The sequence below is a fragment of the Pristis pectinata genome, chromosome 2 (genome assembly GCF_009764475.1).
Source record: "Pristis pectinata isolate sPriPec2 chromosome 2, sPriPec2.1.pri, whole genome shotgun sequence".
Taxonomy (NCBI): domain Eukaryota; kingdom Metazoa; phylum Chordata; class Chondrichthyes; order Rhinopristiformes; family Pristidae; genus Pristis; species Pristis pectinata.
The window spans coordinates 81585766-81595736 of record NC_067406.1 but is presented as its reverse complement, the minus strand read 5'-3'; positions in this window follow the sequence as shown (position 1 = coordinate 81595736).

Genomic DNA, 9971 nt, shown 5'->3' with positions numbered 1-9971 from the left:
GATAGGGGCAGAGGAACTCTATCCTGGTTTTCAGCAGAAAGTGAAGGGGTGAGAACAGAGGAAGATGAAAGAGAGAGGACATGATTGGTATGTCTGTCAGCTCTGGTGCAGGGGAAAGCATGATTTAGGCAAAAGGTCGATGCGGTGGAAACACTGATATGGAAAGTGAAAAAGTCAGACTAGATACGACCAAGACAGAGAAAGTGAGGGAAGGGAATATTCTTACATGAAATAGGGTGGGAGAAAGTTTAACCAAGTTAGCTGTGGGAGTTCATATGCTTGTACTCAATATTAGAAACTAAGCTATCGCTTGAAATAAAGACAGAGAAGTCAAAGAAGGGAAGGTAAGAGATGGAGATGGACTGTGTGAAGCTGCTTCTGGCTCTCACTCCAAGTTCAGTCTGGTGAAGCAGGTGGTGCTGCAGGGGAACAGGCTAACCTGGTGGGGGATGGACATGTAACTAGACTGGACATCTGTTGGGAAAGTGCCACACCTCATCCTGGTTTGGAAAATATTGGCATTGCTCCATTGTTGCTGATGAAACTCTAGGAACTTATGATCCAAGAGCACTGTAAGAGAACTGTCGCCACAGCAAATGCAACAGTTCAAGAAGACAGGTGTCCACCAATGACATTTAGGATTGTCATTAAATCCTTGCCTTACTAATGACAGAGAATAAAAACAAAGAAGTAAAAATTCCAGTTTCACAGCAGTTTCCATCCCACCTGCCAATTGTTACTGATCACCTCAGCATTTCCTTGATCACAATGGATGAACAGAAGATCACATTAAATCAATGTTACAAATCATATTAATACATCCAATCATGACAAGAAAAAAAAGTACAATTATCAACTAATTACCTTTGTGCATACCTGTGGTCACTGCCTTGTGTGTGCTTTGTCTACCATAGTCCTCCAATCTAGTGCCATTCTAGCTGTTGCAGCTGGATGGTTAGAGCCTGCTAACATACAATGGTAGAGACTGCAGATGGCTCTGGACATGACAATGAATAGCACTGGGTCTAAGAAGCTCAACCTCAGACCACCAAGAAAGGCTGGATGGATGACAGGCAACAGCAAAGTTTAGCAGCAAAATTTAGAACAAGCTGGAGGGCAGATTGCTTGAGTGTTTGACACCCTCACGACCATTATTACGGAAACAAGGTTGAGGGATGGGCAGGACTGGCAGCTCAATGTTCCAGGGTGCAGATGCTACAGCCGTGGGAGAAGTGGAGGTAAGAGAGGAGGGGGAGTTTCGATATTGATTAGGAAGAACATCAAGGGCAGAACTTAGGGAGGATGTTCCTGGGGGAATGTCCAGTGAGCTGTATGGGTAGAACTTCAAAATAGGAAGGGATGATCACTTTAATTGGATTGTACTATAGGCCCCTCAATATTCAGTAGGAATTAGAAGCGCAAATACGTAGGTAGATCATAGTTAGGTATAGGAATAATAGGGTTGTAATAGTAGGTGATTTTAACTTCCCTAATGATGACTGGGGCTGCCATAGTGCTAAGGGAATAGATGGGGCAGAATTTGTTAAGTGTATTCAGGAAGGTTTTCTCAAGTAATATGTAGATGGCCTACTAGAGAGGGGGCTACACTTGATCTCCTCCTACAAAATGAGGCTGGAAAAATGACTGAAGTGCTAATGGGGAGCATTTTGGGACCAGTGACCATAATTCTCATAGAGTGAATGGTAAGGCCGGATGGAGGAGGGAACCCCGGTTGATGGGGGATATTGAGGCTCTGGTCAGGGCAAAGAAGGAGCATATGTCAGGTATAGGTAGCTGGGATCAGGCACATCCCTTGAGGTATATAAAGGATGTAGGTGTACACTTAAGGAGAAAATTATGAGGGCAAAAAGGGGAAATGCAATGTCCTTGGCAGACAAGGTAAAGGAAAATCCTAAAAGAATCTATAAATATATTAAGAGCCAAGCTATAACTAGGAAGAGAATAGGTCCCCTTAAGGATCAGTGTGCTCATCTATGTGTGGCGCCACGGTAAATGGGTGAGGTCTTAAATGAATACTTCTCATCTGTAGTTACCGCGGAAAAAGCCATGTAAAGAGAGTTCAGGGAAGAGAACATATCAACATTACGAAAGAGATGTTGGCGGTCTTGAAGCGCTTAGAAGTGGGTAAATCCCCAGGGCCTGACCCAGTGTATCCTAGGATGTTGTGGGATGGTAGGGAAGAAATTGCTGGGGCCTTGGCAGAGATATTTGTATCATCATCAGCCACAGATGAGATACTGGAAGTCTGGAGAGTCGCTAATGTTATGCCTTTATTTAAGAAGGGCTGCAAGGACAAGCCAGGGAACTACAGGCCGGAGGCCAGTGAGCCTAATATTAGTGGTGGGAGAGTTACTGGAGGGGATTCTGAGGGACAGGATCTATCTACATTTGGAAAGGCAAGGGCTGATTAGGGATAGTCAACATGGCTTTGTGTGTGGAAATCTCACAAATTTGATTGAGTTTTTTGAAGAGGTGACCAAGGGAATTGACGAAAGCTAGGTGTTGTCTACATGGATTTGAACAAGGCCTTTAACAAGGCCGCACATGATAGGTGGATCCAGAAGCTTAGATCACATGGGATTCAGGATGAGTTTACCAATTGGATACAAAATTGACTAGGTGGAAGGATGGTAGTGGAGCGTTATTTTTCAGATTGAAAGCCTGTGGCCAGTGGTGTGCCATAGGGATTGGTGCCGGGTCATCTGTTGTTTCTCATTATATATATCTTAATGATTCGTATGAGAATGTAGGTAGCATGATTAGTAAGTTTACAGATGACACCAAAATTGGCAGTATAGAGGATAAGTGAGGAAGGTTGTCTAAGGTTACAACAGGATCTAGCTCAACTGGGAATATGGGCCAAGGAATGGTAGGTGGAATTTATCTCAGATAAGTGCAAAGTGATGCATTTTGGGAAGTTAAACCAGGGCAGGACACACACAGTGAATGGCGGGCCCTGGGGAATGTTGTAGAACAGAGAGATCTGGGGGTGCAAGTACATAGTTTCCTGAAAGTGGCAACACAGTGTATCAGGGTGGTGAAGAAGGCATACAGTATGCTTGCCTTCATCGGTCAGAGCATTGAGAATTAGGATGGTCTTGAAGCTCAGCATCTGCTTGATGCTGTTCTGATAACATATGATTTGATGTTTCATGCTTGCTGCATGGTTAATTAAGACGAAAAAGCAAAATTTGAGAATTTCCTACAATACAATAGAGTCCATGTGAATGTAATGGGAAGTATGTTTACAGTGCCAAAGGGAGCATGTGGACGCTGAACCACAACTTCCACTGTACAAGGATTAATGTGGAGTTTCATGCACTGACTGGCTAAGTGAGAGACAGTTGTCACTTCTGCTCCCAACAATATGGTTGTATTGACCTGGGAGTGCTTGTCCATTCTTTCAAATAAAGAAAACCCTTTGCCTCACTTGTCCCAACAAGAGGTAAATTTAAAATAACCACAGCCAGGATGAGTGAGTAAGAGCAAAATGTGGGAAAAGGAAGAGCTGCCCTTCCCTGCTCAGCCTGACCTACCCTCCCCTTCCCTCTGCCAATACCTCTAACCTCCATGTCCTAGGTAATGACTCCAGGGTGTGGCCCCATTTGCAGGCTCACAAACTTCCATAGCAAGTGCCAGCAACTCCTTGCTAGTTGTGAATGCTGGTATTTTACCTCACAACTTCAGTACCCTGCCAGAAGGATCTGCTGGAAATAGCAGTTAAATATTTGTAGGAGTTGAACATTATTGTGATCAGCTCTTTAAAGAGAAGGTACAGATAGCAGCTCCAAGCAATCACTGGTCTGGGATTAGAGCAATGGTAGCATTGGTTTTCCATGGTGACAATGGTTATGGAATTAGGAAGTCGGGTTCCTGCAGACTTTGTGCTAAATTCCAAATTTCAAAAGAGGAGAAGCAATCATAAGTTTTGATAAGACACAGAATAAATGCGAACAGTTCTCATTTCTGCCACAAAATAATTTTAATTCATAAAAATTGCACCCATAATAAATTCTGCTCAGTTCTTTGTGAAAAAACAAAGTTATTGAACATTTCCCAACTCCTCCAACTGCCCTAGAAAAAAATTCATGATTTACCAAGCTTTATATCTGTTTACCTTACAAGTCGTTGGGAGCTCCTTTTTATCTGTAAGAAGAAAAGTAGAGGAATTGGGTTGTGAAGAAAGAAAAGAAGTGGAGGCAAGTATGAGGTGCGTACCTTTCCTATCTGAAGTTTGCAGATTGGAAGAGATTGAGTTTTCCCAGGATCATCTGGGATATATGGCTTAGAAACAGGCCATTCTGTCCAACCAGGCCATCTCTGCAGTTGTGCTCACTCAAACAGCCTTCTGAATTTTCCACATCTGTCAACATAACCCTCCATTCCCTTCTCCCTCCTATGCTTGTCCCAATTCCCCTCAAACGTATTAATACTCGTTACTTTAATCACTCCCTGTGGTAGCAAGATCAACATTCTCACACATCTTTGGGTAAGGAAGTTTCTTCTGAATTCTCTGTTGGATTTCTTGGCAACTATCGTTGAACAATATGCCTTAACCCTAATGCATTCACCCTCTCAGTACACTTCATCGGGTGATCACTTAGCATTCCTTTATCATGAGGAAGGAGACTCCATCTGTTCATCCCTTCCTGACATGGATACCCATCCATTTCTCGTATCATCCTTGTAAATCTTCTTTACACCTTCTTTGGTACTTATATTTCCTTTTCGTGAATGGTGACCAAAATAGTATGTGGTTCTGTGGTTTGATGCAGAATGAGCATAACTACCCAAGTTTTCAGTTCTATCCCTCTAGAAATAAACCCTCGTGGTTGGTTTTTATGGCCTTGCCAACCTTTGGTGCAACTTTTAGTGATTGGTTTATTTGTGCTCCAAGATCTCATTGTTCCCCCAACCCTACCTGGACTCAAATCATTCAAATGATAAATGGTCATTCTAATCCTCTTTCCAAATGTCACCCTGGCGTTTATCTGTGTTGATCTTTATTTACCAATTGATTGCCTATCCTGCAAGTTTATTGCTGTACACCCACAATTTGCCCCAGTTTACCTCAGACTTGACTAAGCCTCCAGTTTGGTATCAGCTGCAATTCAGAAATTGTGCTTTTGAGTCCAGGGACTGAACCAATAATGTGATCTGTGGACGTGGTGCTACCAGTGCTGATGCTGTGGAACACCATTATCCAACCTCTTTTGATGTGAAAAGACATTCATTATTCCTATGCTTTCTGCTTAAAGCATCTAACCATCCCTTCCCCTACTTGTTCCCTGTCTGCTAATTCTCTGACCTTACTCACTAGCCTCTGGGGGTTATGCTATTAAAGGCTTTTTTAAAAAAATAAAGATAAATTGCAGCCTCCCTGTTACCTTGCTCAGTGATTGGGGGAAGTGAGAAGTGAGAAGGAGGATCAGGTGTAAGCATGCCACCAACTTCATTGATCCCTATTTCAGTGCAGTGTTTGGATTATGAAAGATTTTAATGTGTATAAGTTGTGATGTGGGCGTGAAACTAAAAGTAGTGTACATTGGGCATAAGATTGTTAGGTATGAACACTAAATGATAGAGAATACTGGTAGTTGTGTGATGGGGCATTGAAGAGTATATGACGGTACTGTCACAGCCGTTGGGACTTGATGATGTTTCCACTGACTTTGATCATTCCTGTCAGGTTGTCCATCATCTCACAGCATTGTGCCATGTCTTTGGACGTTGCTGCTCATGTTACTCTTTTCCTATTGCTGTTGCACTGTCGACCTGAAAGACTTCCTGGTCTCCAGAAGGAAGACGACATTTCTCCTTCTCTCCACCTTGTTTACCAAGTCTCCAAAGTTATATCAGAAATTCAGTGTGTCCACTCTCTCCCACAATCAGCCATGTCTTCATGCAAGCTCCAAGGACCACAGAGCTTGCAAGTTCCAAGTATCCAAGCTGGATTCACCCAAAAAGCACTTCCACTTTAATGGGTGCAGATGTGACATTAAGCAGCATTGATTAGCTAATTACAGTTAGCAACTCACAAAATATTTCCCCTGAGGTCAGCATTGGCATAATTAGCTGGTTGGTTGATGAAATCATGTTATTGAGATTTCAGCCTGCATCAGCAAGTAATGAGGGTTAATTTTACATTTTGAACCTTACACCCTTTTTCATGTTGCAGTTCAATAGATATCTGTTTTTGCCTAAGTATGTAGTATGTATAGTATACAATTTAATTTCTCAGAAAGATATATCATTACATTTCAATTTGTATTATCTACCCAGCAATAATGTAAATACAATAATATTCAAAACTACTCATGTTTTTGGTGTTCTACTAGTTACTATTGAAAGCATATTGCATGACAAAGAAACCTTAGCATCTTGCACTGAATTTCTCAAAAGTGCATATTCTTGATAAGTGAACAGGCAATTTAAAACAAACTGCGATTTTCTTATCAGAAATTTGTGTTTAAAAAGTATTTGGACATAAGACAGATACATAGTTTAACCAAACTTTTTTCACTAGAGACAACTCTCTTCTCTTGAGCTCACGCAGGCCAGAATTCAGAAAGACTGTCTGGTATGCAGTTATCCACTCTTGCCCTATTATTAGTCTCTAGTCACCAGACTATGTTAGATATAAAGTGCAAAAAAATGCAATCATATACACTGAACCAGCACACTAGTCATTTTAGGCCAGTATCATTTATGCTTATGCTATATTTATCACCTTAACATGTCTAGTAATGAAGTAGCTCATGCCAGACTATGGCTGAACCAAGATAACACATTGGTTTGGATTGGCTGTGGATAATTACCTTGTTGAACAAGAGAAAGCTCATTATCCTTTGCCTTTTGATAATACTGTCATTATTAAGATCCCTACTATTAATATCTTAAGATTTTCTAATGACCAGAGGCTGAAACACATAACGTGTCAATACAAAAGCTGCAGAGTTGGCCAGTCATAGAGTCATACAGCACGGAAATAGGCCCTTCAGTCCAACTCATCCATGCCAACTGTGTAGCCCAGCGAGCTAGTCCCATCTGCCTGTGTTTGGCCCATAGCCCTCTAAACCTCTCCTATCCCATCCATATACTTATCTAGGTGGCTTTTAAATGTTACTAATATGCCTGCCTCAATCACTATTTCTGGCAGTTCATCCCAAATACGCACCATCCTTTGCATGAAAAAGCTGCCCCCTATGTCCCTTTTAAATCTCTCACCTCTGAACCAATGCCCTCTTGTTTTTAGCAACCCCTCCCTGGGACAAAGACTATGTGCTTTCACCGTCTATGCCCCTCATGGTCTTATCAACCTCTATCAGGTCATCCTTCAATCTCCTACGTTCCAGCAAATAAAGTCCTAGTCTATGCAACTTTCCTTGTAACTCAGGCCCCCAAATCCAGGAACTGTCCTAGTAAATCTTTTCTGCACTCTTTCTAGTTTAATAACATCTTTCCTACAACAGGGTGACCAAAACTGTACACAATATTCCAAGTGCAGCCTCACCAATGTTTTATATAACTGCAACATAACTCCCCAAATCCTATACTCAGTGCCCTGATTGATGAAGGCCAGCATGCCAAATGCCTTCTTCATCACCCTATCTAGCTGTGATGCAGCTTTCAGCAAACTATGGACTTGCACTCCTAGGTCCCTCTGTTCCATAATACTCACCAGGGCCCTACCATTCAATGTATAAGTCCTACTCTACTTTGATCTCCCAAAATGCAATAGCTCACATTTTTCTGGATTGAAAGCCATTTGCCATTCCTCAGCCCACATACCCAGCTGATCAAGATCTCCCTGTAATTTTTCATAACCTTTTACACTGTCTACAAAACCACCTATTGTAGTATCATCTGCAAGCTTACTAACAATGTCTTGTACATTCACATCCAAATGGTATATATAAATTACAAACAATAAAGGTCTCAGCACCAACCCCGTGGCACACCTCTAGACACAGGCCGCCAGTCTGAGAAACAACCCTTGACTGTCACCCTCTGCTTCCTACCACTGAGCCAATTATGAATCCAATCTGCTGTCTCCTCCTGGATCCCATGTGGTCTAGCCTTCCAGGGACCTGCCATGAGGGACCTTGTCAAAGGCCTCGCTAAAGTCTATATAGACAACATACACTGCCCTACCCTCATCTACCCTCTTGGTTATGTTCTCGAAGAACTCCAAGAGATTTGTCAGACACGACTTCTGATGGACAAGGCTGTGCTGACTGTCCTGAATCAGCCCCTGTCTCTCCAAATGTTGGTAGATCCTGTCCTTCAGAATCCCCTCCAACAATTTACCCATCACCAACATGAGAGTCACTGGCCTGTAGTTTCCTGGCTTGTTCTTGCTCAGCCTTTTTAAACTATGGTACCACATTAGCCACTCTCCAGTCCTCTGAACTTCACCTGTGGCCAGAGATGAAGCAAAAATCTATGCAAAGGCCTCTGCAATTTCTTCCCTAGCTTCCCACAAGGTCCGAGGATGCATTCAGTCAGGCCCTGGGGATTTATCCACCTTAATGCATCTTGAGGTCACCAATATCTCCTCCCTGCTAATTTGTATGTGGTCTAAGACATAGAACCATAGAACCATAGAACCATACAGCACAAAACAGACCCTTCGGCGCACCATGTCGTGCCGTCCATCAAACCACCCTCACACTATCTAACCCTTTTCTCCCGCATATCCCTCTATCTCACATTCGTCCATGTGCCTATCCAACAAAGTCTTGAACCTGTCCAATGTATCTGCCTCCACCACCACCCCAGGTAGTGCATTCCATGCAACAACCACTCTCTGGGTGAAAAACCTCCCCCTGACATCTCCCCTGAACCTCCCACCCATAACCTTAAAGCCATGCCCTCTCATCTTGAGCATTGGTGCCCTGGGAAGGAGGCGCTGGCTGTCTACTCTATCTATTCCTCTCAATATTTTATATACCTCTATCATGTCTCCTCTCATCCTCCTCCTTTCCAGTGAATAAAGCCCTAGCACCTTAAGCCTCTCCTCATATTCCATATGCTCTAATCCAGGCAGTATCCTGGTAAATCTCCTCTGCACCCTCTCCAATGCCTCCACATCCTTCCTATAATGCGGCGACCAAAACTGAACACAGTACTCTAAGCGTGGCCTAACTAGAGTTTTGTAAAGCTGCATCATCACTTCGCGGCTCTTAAACTCAATCCCACGATTTATGAAAGCTAACATCCCATAGGCCTTCTTAACTGCTCTATCCACCTGTGAGGCAACTTTCAGTGAACTGTGAATATGAACCCCCAGATCCCTCTGCTCCTCTACACTGCCAAGTACCTTGCCATTTACCTTGTACTCTGCCCTGGAGTTTGTCCTTCCAAAGTATACCACCTCACACTTCTCCGGATTGAACTCCATCTGCCACTTGTCAGCCCAGCTCTGCATCCTATCAATATCCCTCTGTAAGTTCCGACAGCCCTCCACACTATCCACAACACCGCCGATCTTAGTGTCGTCCGCAAACTTACTAACCCAGCCTTCCACCCCCTCATCTAAGTCATCTATAAATATCACAAAAAGTAGAGGTCCCAGAACCGATCCCTGCGGGACACCACTAGTCACTGCCCTCCAATCCAAGGGCACTCCTTCCACCACAACCCTCTGCTTTCTACAGGCAAGCTAATTCCTAATCCATACAGCCAAGCTTCCCTGGATCCCTTGGCCTCTGACCTTCTGAAGAAGCCTACCATGAGGTACCTTATCAAACGCCTTACTAAAATCCATATAGACCACATCCACCGCACTACCCTCATCAATCTTCCTGGTCACTTCCTCAAAGAACTCTATCAGGCTTGTGAGGCAAGATCTTCCCTTCACAAAGCCATGCTGGCTGTCCCTAATCAGTCCATGATTCTCCAGGTGGTCATAGATCCTATCCCTTAGAATCCTTTCTAACAGCTTACCC